The sequence below is a fragment of the Phascolarctos cinereus genome, unplaced genomic scaffold (genome assembly GCF_003287225.1).
Source record: "Phascolarctos cinereus isolate Bilbo 61053 unplaced genomic scaffold, phaCin_HiC Scaffold_4;HRSCAF=312, whole genome shotgun sequence".
Taxonomy (NCBI): Eukaryota; Metazoa; Chordata; class Mammalia; order Diprotodontia; family Phascolarctidae; genus Phascolarctos; species Phascolarctos cinereus.
In genome coordinates, this window is record NW_027555847.1 from 345,777,233 (window position 1) to 345,795,831 (window position 18,599).

Sequence of the window (18,599 nt, forward strand, 5' to 3'; positions counted from 1 at the left end):
TCCCTCTCCAGCTTATTTTACAGATGAGGAAACTGAGGCAAACAGGGTTAAGTAATTTGCCCAGGGTCTCTCAGCTAGTAAATGTGTAAGGCCAGATTCAAATACATCAAAAAGATGTATCTTCCTGAGTCCAGGCCCAGCATCAAAAAGTAGAGTTAAGCAGAATAAAGGGACACTTTGGTTACATCTGGTAGCACATGAATCTTTTCAGCAGTGTGGCATAGTGAAGTGACAGACCACTGAATATGAAATCAGAAAGACTTGCCTTAGAAACCCATCTCAGACACATGCTGTGTGACTCTGGGCAAGTCACCTAAACTCTCTAAATATCAGTTTCTTTATCTGAAAATTGAAGTTATTAAATTTAATGACCTCCATGGACACTTCCAGCTCTAAATCTATGATTTTTTGACCTACTTCCCCACCTCTCTATTGAAAAGAAGAACATTAGTGGAATATTAAGGCAGAGCCAAGATGGTGGAGTGAAAGCAGGGACGCACCTAAGCCCTCCCCCAAATCTCTTCAACTACCTCTAAAAAGTGACTCTGAACAAACTCTAGAGTGGTACAACCCACAAAGAGACAGAGTGAGGCAGATTTTTAGCCCAAGACAACCGAAACGGCCTACATGAAAGCTCTATCATATGGCATGAGAGAATAGCGTCCAGCACACAGGATGCAGTGCAGACCTGGCCTAAGCAAAGCCAGAGCAATTTTCGGGGGACCTTGATGACCAGCAGCAGTGGCGCCTTTCAGTCTTCTCAGCCCACAGACATCAGTAAAAGCTTAGAAGGTCAGTTGGAGAGGTTTGTCAGAACTGGGTAAGACAGAAGCAATCCAGCACAGGACTGCAGGGCATGCAATACTGCCCTGGTACCAGCAAACCAGGAACACACTTTGGGAGTGACTGAATCAGGAGCAGTAGTGGTGGCAGCACTGCTCCTGAAGCTTGCAGACTGAATGTTTGAAAGTCACCTATTTTGACTTCCAGGAGCCAAATGGTGGAGTAAGCAGTAAGTGGCTCCCACACTCCCTTACTGACCTTGAAAAAACCAGAAAATATTGCCCCAGGAAAAACCCTGAAATGGTAGAGTCAGCATAAAGATTAGGTACACAGTCTTTTAGTTCCTGAGGATAAGGGGATCAACAGGAAAGGTCCTTGCTGTGGCTGAAGGGGACCAGTGCAGGAGGGGAGGCATCCCAGCAAACCAGTGGGAAGCCGCACCTCAGGAATGCAGTAACCAGGACCCTAGTCCCCAGCACAAGAAACCTGGAACAGTGCCCTCTGTGTCCCAGAAGCAGAGATCAACTTTAAAAGTCAGAAAAAAAGGCAAACAACATGAGCAAGAAGCAACATAGAAAAACAATGACCATAGAAAAGTATGCTGGTGACAGGGAAGATCAAAATACAAATTCAGGAGAGGATAACATTGTCAATATACCGACACCTGAAACCTCATAGGGAAATATGAACTGGTCTCAAGTCTAAAAAGCCTGCTTGGAAGAGTTCAAGAAGGATTTTTAAAATGTAGTAAGAGAGGTAGAAGAAAAAATGGGAAAAGAAATGAGAGGTATACAAGAGAGAGTCAATAGCTTGGAAAGGAAGGACAAAAATTAACTGTAGAAAACAAGTCCTTAAAAAATAAAATTGGCCAAATGGAAAAGGAGGCACAAAAGCTAACTGAAGAAAACAATTCATTGAAAATTAGAATTGGGCAATTGGGAGCTAATGACTCTACGAGACATCAAGAATCAGTCAAACAAAATCAAAAGAATGGAAAAAAATGAAGAAAATGTAAAATACCTCATTGGAAAAAACAACTGACCTAGAGAATAGATCCCAGAGACATAACTTAAGAATTATTGGTCTACCTGAAAGGCATGATGAAGAAAAGAGTCAAGACAACATCTTTCAGGAGATCATCAAGAAAAAGTGCCCTGAGGTTCTAGAACAACAGGGTAAAATAGTCATTGAAATAATCCACTGGGGCAGCTAGGTGGCACAGTGGATGGAGCATCACCCCTGGAATCAGGAGGATCTGAGTTCAAATCTAGCCTCAGACACTTGACACTTACTTGCTGTGTGACCTTGGGCAAATCACTTAACCCCATTGCCTAGGAAAAAGAAAAATAAAGAGAAAGAATCTACCAGTTACCTCCTGAAAGAGATCCCAAAATGAAAACACCAAGTAATATTGTAGCCAAATTCAAGAATTATCGGGTCAAGGAGAAAATACTGCAAGCAGCCAGAAGGAAACAATTTAAATATTATGGACCCACAGTCAGGATTACTCAGGACCTTGAATCTTCTACATTAAAAGATTGGAGGGCTTGGAATATGATATTCCATAAGGCAAAGGAGCTTGGATTACAACCAAGGATCAACTACGCAATGAAATTGAGCATAATCTTTCAGGGGAGCATATGGACATTCAACAAAATAGGGGATTTCCAAACTTTCTGATGAAAAGACCAGAGTTCAATTGAAAATTTGATCTTCAAATACAAGAATCAAGTGAGGCATAAAAAGGTAAACAGGAAAGGGAATAACAACAACAACAATTCAATTCAATAAGGTTAAACTGTTTGTATTGCCACATGGGAAGATGATACTTATAACTCTTTGGAACTGTATCTTTATTACGACACTTAGAAGGGATATACGTGGACAGAGAGGTTGGGATTAAGTTGACTTTGATGTAATGATAAAAAAAAAACAACCTAATGAAGTGGTAAAAAAGAATTGTAATGGGAGAAGAGGAAAGGAGGAAGCAGAAAAGGGTAAATTATATCACATCAAGAGGCACAAAGATATATTACAGCAGAGGGAAAGAAGGGAGGGAGATGAGCATTGTTTGAACTTTACTCTCCTTGGATTTGGCTCAAGGAGGGAATAACATAGTCAGGTATAGAATTTTAACTTGCTGTACAGGCAGTAGGAGGGGAAAAGGGAAAGAAAAGGGAAGAGGGCATAAAAAGGAGGGAAGGAGTAGTAAGGGAAAAGGGAAAGAAAAGGGAGGTGGCTAATAGAAGGGAAGGCAGATTAAGGGAGGGAGTGATCGAAAGCAAAACTGTAGTGAGAAGGGTAAGGGAGAAAAGGAGAAAGAAAAGTATAAACAGGGGAGAGGGGGAAAGGATGGAGAGAAAGACATAGATAGTAATCATAACTGTGAATGTGAATGGGATGAACTCTCCCATAAAACAGAAGCAGAAAGCAGAATGGATTAAAAGCCATAATCTTACAATATACTATTTACAGGAAGCACATTTGAAATAGAGGGATATGCATAGGGTAAAGGTAAAAAGCTGGAGTAGAATATATTATGCTTCAGCTAAAGTAAAAAAAAAAAGCAGGGATAGTAATCCTGATCTCAGACAAAGCAAAAGCAAAAATAGATCTTATTAAAAGAGATAAGAAAGGAAACTATAACCTGCTAAAAGGCACCATAGACAATGAAGTAATATCATTACTAAGCATATATGCACCAAGTGGTATAGCATCCTAATTCTTAGAGGAGAAGTTCAGGGAGTTACAGGAAGAAATAGACAGCAAAACTATACTAGTGGGGGACCTCAACCTCTTCCTCTCTGAACTAAATAAATCTAGCCACAAAATAAATAAAGAAGAAGTTAAGGAAATGAATAGAATTTTAGGAAAGTTAGATACAGTTGACTTCTGGAGAAAATTAAATGGGGATGGAAAGGAATATACTTTCTTCTCAGTGGTACATGACACTTACAGAAAAATTGACCATGTACTAGGGCATAAAAACCTCACAATTCAATGCAGAAAGGCAAAAATATTAAATGCATCCTTTTCAGATTTTGATGCAATAAATATTGTATGTTATAAAGGGCCATGGAAAGATAGACTAAAAATTAATTGAAAACTAAACAATCTAATCTTAAAGAATGAATGGGTCAAACAACAAATCATAGAAACAATCAATAACTTCATCCAAGAGAATGACAATGATGAGACAGCATACCAAAACTTATGGGATGCAGCAAAAGCAGTTCTTAGGGGAAGTTACATGAATAAAGTAGAGAGAGGAGATCAATGAATTGTCCATACAACTAAAACAACTACAAAAAAAATTGAAAATCCCAAATTAAATACCAAATTAGAAATATTGAAAACCATAGGAGAGATTAATAAAATTGAAAGTAAGAAAACTATTGAGGGCAGCTCGAAGGTGCAGTGGATAAAGCACTGGCCCGGGATTCAGGAGGACCTAAGTTCAAATCCGGCCTCAGACACATAACACTCACTAGCTGTGTGACTCTGGGCAAGTCACTTAACCCCAATTGCCTCATATAAAAAAAGAAATCTATTGAACTAATAAATAAAACTGAGCTGGTTTTATGAAAAAAATAAATTAGATAAAAGTTCAATTAATTTAATTAACAAAAAGAAAAATATCAAATTACCAGTATCAAAAATTAAAAAGGTGAATCCAGCACCAATGAAGAGGAAATTAAAATAATAATTAGTAATTATTTTGCCCAACTGTATGCCAATAAATTGGGCAATCTAATTAATACTTTAAAAAATACAAATTACCCAGATTAACAGAAGAGGAAGTAAAATTCTTCAATAACCCCATCTCAGAAAAAGAAATTGAACAAGTCATTTATGAACTCCCTATGAAAAAATCTCCAGTGCCTAATGGATTTACAAATGAATTCTATCAAACATTTAAGGAGCAATTAATCCCAATACTATATAGAGTATTTGGGAAAATAGGCAAAGAAGGAGTCTTACCAAATTCATTTTATGAAACAAATTTGGTGCTGATAAGTAGACAAAGAAAAGTCAAAAAAATAGAAATAAAATTATAGATGAATTTCTCTAATGAATATAGATTAAAAATTTGAAATTAAATATTGGCAAAAATATTACAGCAACTTATCATGAGAATAATATACTGTGACCAGGTAGGATTTATACTGGGAATGCAGAGCTGGTTCAGTATTAGGAAAACTGTCAGCATAATTGATCATATCAACAACAAAACCAACAGAAACCACATGATTATCTCAATAGCTGCAAAAAAAAGCTTATGACAAAATACAACTAGAAAAAGAACATTTTTCTATTCGATGTTCCTATTAAAAACCCTATTCCTATTAAAAAAACACTAGAAAGCATAGGAATAAATGGAGTCTTCCTTAAAATAATAAGTAACATCTACCTAAAACCTTCAGCAAGCTTTATATGTAATGAGGATATGCTAGAAGCATTTCCAATAAGATCAAGTGTGAAACAAGGATGTCCAATATCACCACTATTATTTAATATTGTACCAGAAATGTTAGCCTTAGCAATAAGAGAAGAAAAAGAAATTGAAGCTATTAGAGTAGTCAAAGAAGAAACAAAGCTATAACTCTTTGCAGATGATATGATGTTATACTACATTGCAGTATATAAAATAAACCCACATAAATAATCAGCATTTCTATATGTTACCAACAACGCCCAACAGCAAGTGATAGAAAGAGAAATTACATTTAATGTTACTGTAGACATTATAAAATATTTAGGAGTCTATCTGCCAAAACAAACTCAGGAACTATATGAACACAATTACAAACCACTTTTGACAGAAATAAAATCAGATCTACATAATTGGAAAAACATCAATTGTTCATATATAGGCCGAGCTAATATAATAAAAATGGCAATTCTCCCTTTCAGTGTCATACCAATCAAACTACCAAAAATTATTTTGTACAGCTAGAAAAAATAACAAAAAGATTCATTTGGAAGAAGAAAAGGTCCAGAATATCAAGGGAACTAATGAAAAGAATGCTAGGGAAGGTGGCCTTGCAGCTCCAGTTCTTAAATTGTATTATAAAGCAGCAATCATCAAAATTACTTGGCACTGGTTAAGAAATAGAGTGGTGGATCAGTGGAATAGGTTAGTTATACAAGACACAGTAATCAATAACTATAGTAATCTACTGTTTTATAAACCCAAAGACCCCAGCTTCTGGGATAAGAACTCACTATTTGACAAAAAACTGCTGGGAAAACTTGAAAAGAGTATGGCAGAAACTAGGTATAGACCAAAATCCTACATCATATACCATAATAAAATCAAAATAAGTACATGATTTAGATATAAAGGCTGATATTATAAGTAAACTTGGAGAGCAAGGAAAAGTTTACCTGTCAGATTTATGGAGAACAGAAGAATTTATGACCAAAAAAGAGTTAAAAACATTATGAAGTGCAAAATGGATTATTTTTATTACATTAAACTGAAAAATTTTTGTGCAAACGAAGCCAATGCAACCAAGATTAGGAAGGAAGCAGAAAACTGGGAAAGAGTTTTTACAACTAGTGTCTCTGCTAAGGGCCTCATTTCTAAAATACACAAAGAACTACATCAAATTTATAAGAATACAAGTCATTGTCCAGATAAATGGTCAAAGGATATGAGTTTTCAGATGAAAAAATTAAAACTATAAGTATATGAAAACATGCTCTAAATTATTACTGATCAGAGAAACACAAATCAAAAGACCTCTGAGGTAGCACATCACACTTTTCAGATTGGCTAACATGACAAAACAGGAAAATGATAAATGTTGGAGAAGATGTGTGAAAATTAAAACATTAATGCATTGTTGGTGGAGTTGTGAACTGATGTAACCATTTTGGAGAGCAATTTGGAACTATGCCTAAAGGGCTATAAAAAATGTGCATACACTTTGACCCAGCAATAGCGCTTCTGGGATTGTATTCTAAGGAGATCATAAAAATGGGAAAAGGACTCACATGTACAAAGAATATTTGTAGCAACTATTTCTGTGGTGGCAAAGATTTGGAAATTGAAGGTATGCCCATCAATTGGGGAATGGCTGAATAAGTTGTGGTATATGAATGCAATGGAATACTATTATGCTATAAGAAATGATGAGCAATCGGACTTCAGGAAAATCTGGAAAGACTTGTATAGACTGATGCTGAGTGAAATGAGCAGAACCAAGAGAACCTTGTACATAATAACAGCCATGATGTGTGATGACTAACTTTGATAGACAGCTCTTATTAGCAATGCAAGGATCTAAGACATCTCCAAAAATCTCATGATGGAAAATGCTATCCACATCCAGAGAAAGAACTATGGAGTTTGAATACTGATCGAAGTATACTATTTGCTCTTTTTTTGTTTTTTTTTTTTGTTGTTTGTTTCTTCTTTCTTGTCATTCCTCTTATCTGTTCTAATTCTTCTTTACAACATGACTAATGTGAAAATACATTTAATAGGAATATACATGTCAAGCTTATATCAGATTTCATGCTGTTTTGGAGAGGGAGGAAGGGAAGGAAGGGGGAAAATTTAAAACTCAAAACAACAAAACTTTTGGAATTGATCATTGAAAACTAAAAATAAATAAATTAATAAAAAAGAGATTAATCATGGTTAATCCTCTAGAGCCGCTCTTGTTTTACAGGTGAGGAAAACAGGGTATAGATGCATTAACTATTGTGTCCAAGGTAATACAGCAAGTTAGTGGCAAAGAAAGGATTACCGGAACTTTTTTTTTTGGTGAGGAATTGGGATTAAGTGATTTGCTCAGAGTTACACAGCTAGCGAATGTTATGTGTCTGAGGCTGGATTTCAGCTCAGGTCCTCCCGACTCCAGAGCTGGTGCTCTATCCACTGCACCACCTAGCTGCCCCATTTTAGTCTTTTTACATAACATCGGAATGTCTCCCTAATATTAGGAAGATTCACCTTGGAACATATCAACAGTATTCAAGTAGGATTTATAATGTTTTTGTCCCAAAAGAGCAATTTGGCAAAAAGAGAAGGAAAAGTGCTTGAGTAAGATATAAGTAAGCACTGTTTCAGCCACATTGGTAGCTGTCATGGAAGCTTGAAGATAAAAGGAGAGTTACAAAGGAAAAAGGAGAGTTACATTTATTCCTTATAGGAGTAAATGATTAAAGACATTATGCAAGAGGAAAGGAAACTGTAGTCATAGAGATGAATTAGTAGAAGAATACAAAGCGAATTTGATGAATAAAGAAAAGGTGACTTTAAGAGAGAAATACTAGGAATGATTTTTTTAAAATATGTATTTTTGAACAGCAGCAGAAGAGAAAGATAAAAAGCAAAAAATTAAGAAGAAAATAAAACAGAGATAAGTCACAAGAATACGATAGAATGTGGAGCTTAGAAAAGAAGAGTATCTAGCTATCACAATTTAGGAAAAGACTAGCTGTCAGGTATATACAGGAGAGCACAAAACATCACCAGTCTTGCAAGTTTGTGCAATGGAGTTGACAGAAATCGTTCCCAAGGAAGAGATAAAAGATTTAGAGAAAGAGATAAGGTGATCACCCTTTTTCATGAGTTTCAGGTAGAAGCAAGATATCCACAAGGGCATGAGAAGACAATACAGCAGATACAACGCATAAAAAAAGAAATGTTGACCAAGCTAAAGCTGTAGATACAAGACAGTAATGATATCTTGAGGGTGTGGGATAGAAAAGGTCCTCATGTAGTTAACAGAAAAGAAATAGTAAATAGATGGAACAGAAAATAGAAGAAAACTATGTTTAATAATAATGGAAAATAGTTAAAGAGGAAGAAGAACCTTTATAAGGGATTCTAAATGTCACAAAGGTAAAATGAGTATCAGCGGAAATCATGGACAAGGCAAAAGCTTTTGAACACTTTTCTAGAAATAAAATGACAGATCCACAGAGGGACATAAGTATTTATTAAAGAGCCTACCACATGCCACACATTGTGATACCTGTAATTTACAGGTATCTCATTTGGTCTTCACGAAACCCTGTCAGGTAGTTGCTATTATGATCTCTTTTATAGTTAAGGATACTTAGGCATACAGAGGGTAAGTGATTTTCCCGGGGTCACAGAGCTAGGAAGTGTCTGAGGCTGGGTTTGAACTCCATTCTTCCTGACTCCAGGTCCAACATTCCATCTACTTCACCATCTGCCTTAGGAGTACTGACCAATAAAAAGGATGTAAGTAATAATCCAGGGAAACCAGAAGGCAGAGATACTGAGGAAATGCATTGCAGGCATGGCGGACAGCCAGAAAAAAAGTGACCAGCGCTTTAAAACAATGGAACAATAAGAAGACCAATATCACTGGAATGAAGAGTGTGTGGCAGGGATTAACACGTAAAAGGTCAAAAGTTAGGAGGGGACTAGGTTATAAATGGCCTCAAAAAGGATTTTGAAAATCAAGTGAGAAATAGAGGAAAAATTGGGAAGAGAAATGAGAATGATGCAGAAAAATACTGAAAAATGAGTCAACAGTTTTGAGAAGGAGTTGAGAAAAATACTGAAGAATATAACACCTTTAAAAACAGAGTAGATTAAATGGTAAAAGAGGTACAAAAAAATGGGGAGAATAGTGTTGTGAGGAGAATAATGCATCAAAAAAGCAGAATTGGCCAAATGGTTAGAGAGGCACAAAAATTCACTGAAGACAAAAAAGCTCCTTGAAATTAGAATTGAGCAAATAGAAACTAATGACTTTATGAGAAATCAAAAAATAATAAAACAAAACCAAAGGAATGAAAAAAAAAGAAAGCAGACAGTATGAAATGTCTTATTGAAAAATCAACTGATCTAGAAAATAGATCCAGGAGGCATAATTTAAAAAAATATTGGACTGCCTGAAAGACATGATCAAAAATAGAGCCTCGACATTATCTTTCAAGGCATTGTCAAGGAAAATTGTCCTGATATTCTAGAACCATGGGTAAAATAGAAATTGAAAGAATCCTTTGATCACCTCCTGAAAAAGATCCCAGAATGAAATCTCCCAGAAACAGTATAGGCAAATTCCAGAGCTCCTAGGTCAAAGAGAAAATATTGCAAGCAGCCAGAAAGAAAAAAATAGTATCATTGAGCCACAGCCAGGATAACAAAAGATTTAGCAACTTCTACATTGAAGTGTCAGAGAGCTTGGAATATGATATCTCAAATGGCAAAGGAGCTAGGATAACAACAAAGAATCACCTACCCAGACAAACTGAGTATAATTCTTCAGAGAGAAAAATGGGCATTCAATGAGATACAGAGCTTTCAAACATTCTTAAGGAAAAGACCAGAGCTGAATAGGAAATTTGACTTTCAAATACAAGGCTCAAGAAAAGCATCCAAAGGTAAACAGGAAAGAAAAATTATGAGACTTAATAAAGTTAAACTGCTTACATTCCTACATGGAAAGATTATACTTGTAATTCATAAGAACTTTCTCATTATTAGGCAGTTAGAGGGGGTGTATATACATACATACACATACCTATATATATACTACATATACCCACATGCACACACACACACACACACACACACACACACACACACACACATACATAAACAGAGGGTGCAGGTGTGAGTTGAATGAAGTGATGATATCTAACAAAAATGAAATTAAGCAGTGAGAAATTGGTTCACTGGGAGAAATGGAAAGGCCAAATGGGAAAAATTATCTCACATAAAAGCAAGAAAAAACTTACAATGGAGGGGAAGATGGGGAGAGGTCAGAGGGAGTGATTGAACCTTACTCTCATCAAAATTGATGAGAATTATGATGGGAAATATGATGGAGGGAAATTTAATTAGCATTCATAACTGAAAAAAAATTTGAAGCAAGTTTTTCTGATAAAGGCCTCATTTCTCAAACATATACAGAACTGAATCAAATTTATAAAATTATGAGCCATTCCCCAATTGATAAATGATCAAAACAATGATCAGTTTTCAGATAAGGTAATCAAAGCTATCTATAGCCAGATGAAAAAAAAATGCTCTAAATCACTATTTGGAGAAATGCTAATTTAAAAAATTCTGAAGTACTATCTCATGCCTATTATACTGGTAAATAGGACGGAAAAAGAAAATGAGAAAAGTTGCAGGTGAGAAGGGAAAATGAGACATTAATGTAATGGTGGAGTTGTGACCTCATTCAACCATTCTATAGAACAATTTAGAACTATGTCCAAAGGGCTATAAACCATGCAAACTCTTTGACCTAGCTAACAATACCATTACTAGATCTCTATCCAAAAAGAGATTAAAAAAAAAAGGCCCTATATGTACAAAAATATTTATAACATCTATTTTTTGGTGGTAAAGAACTGGAAATTGAAGAGATACCATCAAATGATGAATGGCTGAACAAATCGTGGTATGTGATTGTGATGAAATATTATTGTGCTATAAGAGGTGATGAGTGGGGCAGCTAGGTGGTGCAATGGATAGAGCACTGGCCCTGAAGTCAGGAGGACCTGAGTTCAAATCCAGCCTCAGACCAAATACTTGACACTTACTAGCTGTGTGGCCCTGGGCAAGTTACTTAACTCCAGTTGCCTAAAAAAAAAAGAAAGAAAAAGAAAAGAAAAAAAAAAGAAATGATGAGCAGAATGCTCTCAGAAAAACCTGGAAAGATTTACAGAAGCTGATGCAAAATGACATATACTATGTACAAAGTAACAACAATATTGTAAGATGATCAGCTGTTAGTGACTTAGCTATTCTCAGCAATAGAGTAACCCAAGACAACTCTGAAGGACTTACTATGAAAAATGCTATCTATCCCCAGAGAAAGAAGTGATGGTGTCTGAATATGGATTGAAGCATACTTTGCTTTTACTTTCTTTATTTTTCTTGAATTTTTGGTCTGTATTTTCTTTCACAAAAGACTAATATGGAAATATGTTTTGCATGATTACGAACATATAACCTATATGGAATTGCTTGCCTTCTCAATGAGGGCAGTGGGGAGAAAAGAAGGGAGAGAATTTGGAACTCAAAGTTTTAGAAACAAATATTAAAAATTGTTTTTACATGTAATTGGGGAAAATAAAATACTAAGTAAAGAAATAGACAATAATAGGGAAGTTTGAAAGGGTTGTAGGATTGGGAGAAAGATGAGTTCAGGTTTTGATATGTTGAAGTTAACATGTCTACTGGACACCAATTTTGAAGTGTTTTATATATAGGCATTTGAAGATTTGAGACTGGAGGTCAGCAGGAAAGTTGGAGAGGAATTAATAGATTTGAGAATCATTAATTTAGAGATGATAATTAAATCCATAGGAGCTAATGAGATCACTTAGTTAAACAGCATAGAAGGAGAAGAAAAGAAGGTTCAGGACAGAGTAGCGTGACACAGTAGGTGGGCATGAGGATTCAAAAAAAAAAAGAAACTGAAAAGGAATAGTTAGATAGGCATGAGGAGAAGCAGGAGAGAATAGTTTTCTGAAAACCTAGAGAAAAGAGACTATCAGGAGGAAGAGGGCAGCCATCAGCACCAAAGACTGTAGAGAGATTAAAAAGAATGAAGATTTAGAAAAGGATATTATTAATACAGAACCACAGAGCATGGAAACACAGCCCAGAAACTTAACACTACAATTTACTAAACTGTTTTTCCTCTTGTGCATTTTTTCTAATTTCTTCTCCTCACCTATCTCTTGATGTTTTCCTAATTTCGTTTTCTTGGTTGTGAGAGATAAATGCTTATGAATTAGTAACAGGAATAGGTTAAGTCCATGACCTATTTATTATTACTTTGTTTAACAGATGGGACCTATTATCAAATTTTGTGTATATTTTAATAATATTACCCACAAATTCTCAATCTGAAGCTCAGCACTGTGTGTTTACCCTGGGCTGTCCAAGGGCATACCAACAAGGTCTATTATCTGGAAAGTTCAATCATTCTAAAAAGGCTTCAACTATTTTCTTGAAAACAGCTATGCTTTCTGATATTTAGCCTACTTAATGAGATAGGCTTATTGCTAGTAGGCTAGTCAAATTCTTTAGCCATGACACACATAGGACATCAACAAAATTACAGTCTGGCTCATAGCCCTGTGTGCCCCCTTTCTAATTCTGCATTACAAAAGATGGATAGATTTCTATAAGCACACACTTTAGATTGTCTATAAACCCTCAATTTGTTTTTTTATTCTCTAAATGTGAAATCTTTTCTGACAATCAATGGATCAACATATTACTAGAGGAAGTGAATCACATAAATTTTGAAGCTTTCATTTTAAATGAATCCAGAAAAAAAAAGGACATTGTATTAAATGGAATATTGACTCAAGGGAACTTGTTGGAGGGAAACAAAAAGGATTGGCCAGATTAATTTTATTTTGTATCCAAATAAACAAGAAACAATTCCATGGAATATTTAATCATCCTATATTTCAGTCCTTATGATATGTATTTATAAAGAGTGTCATGAAAACAATTCCATTTTATGCACCAAAATCAGTTACAAAGGGTGAAGAAGTAGAAAATTTCTTCCAGAACCCCTCAAATTATATCAGTATATATTTAGGTTCTCAGTGACTTCAATGCAAAAGGGGGAATAAGTGAAAACAGCAAAAAAAAGTATATTGGAAAAATGACTCAGGAATAAGTACTAAGAGAAGCTAAAGTTGTATAGAATATATAAAAGTCTCACATCTCTGTTTCATGAATATTTTCTTTGAGAATATTATATATAGACACTAGGAATGGGGAGCACTGAATGACATTACATAAAATAAATACATTTTAAGAGACCAGATTCATTATAGGTATGGATGTGATTCCTGAAGCCTTCTCCATTTACATTAAAAATATTGACTTGTTATAGATAAGATAAAATTACTATGTAATACTTATAACAATAATTAATAATAATAATGAGAAAAGCATATACCATGCAATTGAAACACTTCTATCCTGAACTATTCAAACAGTTATTGACAATGAAAAATGGATAATATATGATGGAAAAAGCAGTAATACCTGTTATAATAAATTCATATAAAAGCTGTGTACATAGACTTCTGTACATAAACTTATATAAATAAAATGCCATGAGTGGGGACCAAAAAACCATTAATATCTTTGACATGAAACACTTAAATTACTCATCAAGTTGAGTGAGATGATAACTAAAAACAACCCATGTTTGTAATAAATTTTTTTATATTCTTATGGATAAAGATAATGGAAGATCATTAATTATTTTTAGTCCTCCACTATGAGAGGTATTGCCTTTTGAAATAAAGAAAAAAAGAGGGTAAAATAAGTTTAAAGAATTCTTGGCAAGTGACCCATCTAAACACAATCATCATGAGGATAAAATGGAAGTAATAAAACAAACAAAAGAAACATGAAAAAAAAATCTTCAAATCATTCTATGAAAAACTACTTTGATCAAGGACAGTAGAACCACACACTGCTTAGCAGTTCCATAGTAGATGCTTAATAAATGATTATTGACTGGCTATCCCGAGCCTCTAATGTCCCAGTCGTGATTGTGTTTATAGAAAAGGTAGTAAGAGCAGTAAAGAAATAAAAGATGGGAAAAGTCACCAGATTAGCCTAAGTTTTTATATAGATGAATGCATTGCTGTATGCAATACAGTTGTGAAGGTATTTAAGGATAGTTCCACTAGATATGTTGTGTTTTCTAATTTGCAAGGATCTTGTGAATATATAATGAGATCATATATGGAGAGTGCTATACCAGTGTTGATTGCAAAGATTAAATATATATGCATACGTATGTAGATTTTCTAATTTTAATATTATTTAGAAAGGGGTGATTACATACTATCCTACTCAGATTGAGGTCAGTGCATTTAGGTCAATGGTGTCAAACTCAAATAGAAATGGGGGCCACTAAACCATACATAAAGATCTCTGTAGGTTACCTATTGACTTTGTTTTTAAAATGCCAAATTATCAAAGTATCATTCTATTTTTACTTATTTTGTTAAATATTTCCCAATTACATTTTAATCTAGTCTGGGCCAGATATTAGGAATGTTGCACAACCGTATTTGGCCCGAAAGACATGTATTTGATGTCTCTGCCTTAGATAAAGCTAACTTTACAATGTGCCTGCCACCTGGAAAAAACTGAGAAAGTTTTTAAGAAATTGTTTATTTTGTCCTATCAAGGATGAAATTTAAAAAGACCATCTACTATTCCCACCCCAAAGAAAAAGCCCCTTAGATTTAAAAAAAAACACAAAAAACTTTAGCAAATAACATAGATGGAATTAGTTCAGAATATAGAACAGAAGTACAAAAAACCCATTTCAAGCCTGTGTGGCAGCCCTCACCGTCTCTAGCAGTCCTAGAAGTTATGAATGAATGAATCTGGTATTACATTCTGAAAGTCAGTCTAGAAATAATGTTCTCTTCTGTCTGTTGTGGGAGGCAAGATCTGCAGAGGAGGGAAATAAAATGCAAAAAGAACTAATATGAAAATCTTGTTTTTGCAATATTTTAATTTGACCTTTCATACGTAATATATTATATTTGATAGATGTGCCAGACAGGCATGCAGGGTGTCCAAACCACACAACTTTCAGTTCCTAAGTAGCTTAAGACCTTAAAGCTAATATGAAGGAAAAAATGCCACCATGAATTGTATTAATGTTATGGTTAAAAGTAATATATCTTTGAAAAATGTAAATTATTATTATAACTCATTCACCCAAAAAGGCATTATATCTAATATATCAAAACATTCCTCATCTCTCCTACTTTTTACCTCAACAACCTTCTACATATTCACATTTACTCTCTTCTTCTCCTGGCAGTAGTCTCTAAGGAAGAGGTGACTCTTTTCTTTGCCAAATCTAAACTTTATTTGTGTCCATCCTGTGTCCTCAGGGAGCTTGCTTGCCCCCTCAATCATTTGCTCTTTCTCATCTTTATTCTCTCTTTATCTATTGACTCTTCTATCATTGTCCGAACATGCTTGTTTACTGTCCTGAAAACAAACAAAACAAACAAACAAACAAACAAACAAAAAACAGCCTTTCACTTGACCCTGGCATTCTCCATAGCTATCATCTTCTAACTTACTTTTCTTTTACTGCCAAATATCTACAATAACATTTCCTCATTTCCCACTCAACCCAAAGCAGTCTGGCGTCTAACTTGTCCTCAGAACTGAAACTAGTCTCTCCAAGATTACCAGCAATTTAAAACTTTAATGACCTTTTCCCAGTCTTCATTCCCCTTAATCTCTCTAAAATTGTTGATAATATGGACCTCCTTCCCTTTACAGGTGCTGCAGGATGCAGAAATTTAGAGACATCTCTACTCCAAATGTTCATATGGATTATTTGTGTTTAACATGTAGTAGAGCCTCCAAGTTCATATTAGTCTGATTGGCCACAGTCAGACACACTATGTCTTGACCCTGACATAGAGATGTCATTTTAGTACTCTTCGAGCATGAAAGACAACAAACACTACTATGAGCCAGCAAGATTCTGGTTGTTCCACTTATCTGATTGCTCTTTTCCCAGATCATGATATGAAATGGTTTTTCCTCTGAGCTCTTTTTTCTGGCACCTTTCTCCTTTTCTTCATCTCTTTCTATGACCAGCTCCCATAAGTTCAAGTATCCTCTCTAAATATGACAGTTAAATTTATATAGCTAAACCAAATCTTTCCCCTAAATACCAGTAATGTGTCTTCAACTGCCTGCTAGAAAGCTCCTCCAGGTTGTCTTATTAACATATCCAAATAAGAAATGATCATCATTACCCCTAAAAATCTATCTTCTGATTTCTGTATTAAAATAAATTTTAATGATATCATTTGTTTTTAGTTTACCTAACTTCTTTTCAATATTCCTCCTCTTTCTTCTCCAAGAGGTCATTCCTTATAACACGTATTTTGTTATTGTTGTTTAAAAAAAAAGGAGAAAAGAGAAAAAAATCAATAAAACTGATAAATGCATTGAAAAAAAAATCTGACAATATACTCAAAGACCTGCATCTGTGAAGCTCTTCCTTCTACAAAGTAGTCTCGAAACTTTTCTTTGGAGCTAAGCTTGTTCTTTTTTAATTTTGGTACTTTTTTATGTATATGTGTGTGTGCACATGCATGAGTGTGATATGGGTGTGTGTGTGTGTGTGTGTGTGTGTGTGTGTGGTGGGCATTGGTGCTCTTTCCATTTGTATTGTTGTAGTTTTTGTGTGTATTGTTGTAATATTTTCTTGGCTCTTCTTGTTTCAGTTTGTATCACGTAAATCTTTCCTTGCTTCTTTCTATTTATCACAATCTCCATTTCTTTTAATCTCATTTTTTTTTTGGTGAGGGAATTGGGGTTAAGTGACTTGCCCAGAGTCACGTAGCTAGTGAATGTTATGTTCCTGAGGCTGAATTTAAACTTAGGTCATCCTGACTCCAGGGCTGATGCCCTATCTGCTGTGCTACCTAGATGCCCCCCAACAATTTCCACTTCTTATAGCATCGTAATATTCTGTTAAGTTCGTGAACAACCTTTCATATTTATTGTGATACAAACTTTCCTATTTATGTCAAAGATCTCATGATCTTCCAATTTACCCAGTTTTATGACCTTGGAGTAATTCTAGAATTCTTTCTATGTCATTCACAATCTAATCATTTGCCAGATCTCTTGCCAACTCTGCTTCCACAACTACATCCTTTTCTATTCACTTACATAGCTCTTCCCAGAGTTTAGCCTCTCATCAACTCTTACCTAGATTACTATTGGTAGTCTTTTAATTAGTCTCCCCACTTCCAGTTTTCTCACAACATATTTGCCAAAATAATCTTCCTAAAGCACAAGGCTAATTATGTCAATACTGTACTTAAAAATCTTCAGTTGATTCCCATTTCCTTTGGGATAAAACTAAAACCCATTATCTTGATTCTACACCATATGACTCTTGGCTGCTTTTCAGGCCTTATTTAATTCTAGTCCTTTTAATGAGCTTAATATGTCATCTAAATGAGACTACTATTTCTGGAACTTGAAACTCCATCTACTGCCTCCATGCACTTGTATAGATTACTACCTATCCCAACATCTGGAATGCGCTCCCTCCTCTTCTCTTACCTCTTATCAACTTTATTCTCTTTCAAAGCTTAGCCCAGGTCCACCTCCTTGATGAAGATTCTCCATATTCTCCCAACTATTAGTATTTTCTCCTTCTTTGATTTCCTCAACTCCAGGTCACACCAAGAAAAAAGAGATAAGATATGAACTGAAACTGTAGGGCCCTTCATGGCCAGCTAATAGTACAGTGGATAGAGTGCTAGGCCTAGAATCAGGAAGACCTGTGTTCAAATTCAACCTCAGACACTTACTTGCTATATGACCCTGGGCAAGTCACTTAACTCTGCCTCCATTTCCTCATCTTTAAAAATTACCTGAAGAAGGGAATAGCTAACTGTTCCAGTAGTTTTGCCAAGAAAACCCCAAATAGCATCACCAAGAGTTGGACACAACTGAAAAAAAAAAATTGAACAACAAAAACATTCATTTGTGTAAATGTTGCAACAGTCCCAGTGTTATGTAGTTTCCTCAAGAGAAGAGACTGTTTTGTTTTTACCTCTGGATGATCAGTACCTAGCATTCTACCTTATCACGTAGTAAGCACTTAATAGATGTTTGCTAAATTGAATTGACCTGAATTTTATAGCACCACAATATGAGATTTGGGAAATACAAAGTTAAAATATGTGGTCCCTCAACTCAATAAATTTATTCTCTAGGAGAAAGAAAACCAATACTATATACAGTTTAATAAAAACAATTA

The 18,599-nt window shown here is 35.0% G+C and overlaps 1 protein-coding gene across 1 annotated transcript in view; it reads left to right on the top strand.

The window, feature by feature from the left end:
* Nucleotides 1-18,599, top strand: part of HCN1 (hyperpolarization activated cyclic nucleotide gated potassium channel 1) — a 603,333-nt gene that overhangs the window by 514,829 nt on the left and 69,905 nt on the right.